The 1350-nt window shown below is 39.7% G+C and overlaps 1 pseudogene; it reads left to right on the forward strand.

Annotated features, from left to right (window-relative positions):
- The first annotated feature begins 314 nt into the window (after nt 1–314).
- On the forward strand, nt 315–976 carry LOC103733973 (annotated as a pseudogene).
- Nucleotides 977–1350: the final 374 nt, after the last annotated feature.

The following is a 1350-nucleotide window of genomic DNA, read 5'->3' on the forward strand; positions in this document are numbered from 1 at the left end:
TATAGACCCCTTAATTCAGTTCTCAAAGAGAAGAAGCTAGGTAGCCAACATAAAAATGCCAAATAAACAATTTTTACACATCATGTTTGTATAAGTATGTATGCTAGTGTATATATGTATCATTCTATCTATTGAAGAATTTGTCACGGTACCTACAAAACGATAATTGATTTTTTTTGTTTTGATTTTCTGTATTTTGCAGGTGTTGTAGTAATAGAGAATCACAAAATCTGATACATATCTCAGAATTATACCTCATAGGATTCTCTGAGGACCCAGAACTTCAGCTCATTCTCTTTGGACCATTCCTGTCCATGTACTTGGTGTCTGTGCTTGGGAACTTGCTCATCATCCTGGCTGTCAGCTCTGATTCCCACCTCCACACCCCCATGCATTTCTTCCTCTCAGGCTTCTCCAGGGCTGATAGGGGTTACATCTCCACTACAGTCCCAAATTTGATTGTGAGCATCCAAATCCACAGCAGAGTCATCTCCTATGTGGGCTGTCTCACTCAGATGTCTCTTTTTCTCTCTTTTGGATGTATGGATGCCATGCTTCTGACTGTGATGGCCTATGACCGATTTGTAGCCATCTGCCATCCCTTGAATTATCATGTCATCATGAACCCTCGTCTTTTTGGCACTTTACTTCTGGTGTCTTTTTCTTTAGCTTCGAGGATACCCAGCTACATCTTTTGGTTGCATTACAGATGACCAACTTCAAGGATGCTGAAATTGCTAAATTCTTCTGTATCCCTTCTCAGGTCCTTAATCTTTCTTGTTACAACACCTTCACAAAGAGCATAGTTCAAATATTTAGTTAGTATTCTGCATAGTATGTTTCCCATATCAGGAATCCTTTTCTCTTACTATAAAATTCTGTCCTCCTTTCTGAGTTACCATCCTCAAATGGGAGTTCTAAAGCCTTCTCCACCTGTGGGTCTCACCTCTCAGTGGTTTTCTTATTTTTGGGATAAGGGATTGGCGTATATATTGGATTGGCTCTTTCAGATTCTTCCAGAAACAATGCTGTGTCCTCATTGATGTACTCTGTGGTCACCCCTATGCTGAGTCCCTTCATCTGCAGCCTGAGGAACAGAGATATTAAAAGTGCCCTGAGAATGTTCTACAATAGAATAATTTAATCTCAGGGTGTATGTCATCCATTTCTAATATAACAGGAAGAGCCAGGAAAATAAATAGGAAGCACATAAATAAAAGGAAAGAAAGAGCCTAAGAGAGAGTTAGAGAATAGTAGTAGGAAACATGTTAACATGGGGGGAAATGGGGAAAATGGAGGTATTCAACTGAGAAAGAGGAGGAAAAGACATACAAGGAACCATGGTGGTAA

The sequence above is a fragment of the Nannospalax galili genome, unplaced genomic scaffold (assembly GCF_000622305.1).
Source record: "Nannospalax galili isolate Female #2095 unplaced genomic scaffold, S.galili_v1.0 scaffold896, whole genome shotgun sequence".
Classification (NCBI taxonomy): Eukaryota; Metazoa; Chordata; class Mammalia; order Rodentia; family Spalacidae; genus Nannospalax; species Nannospalax galili.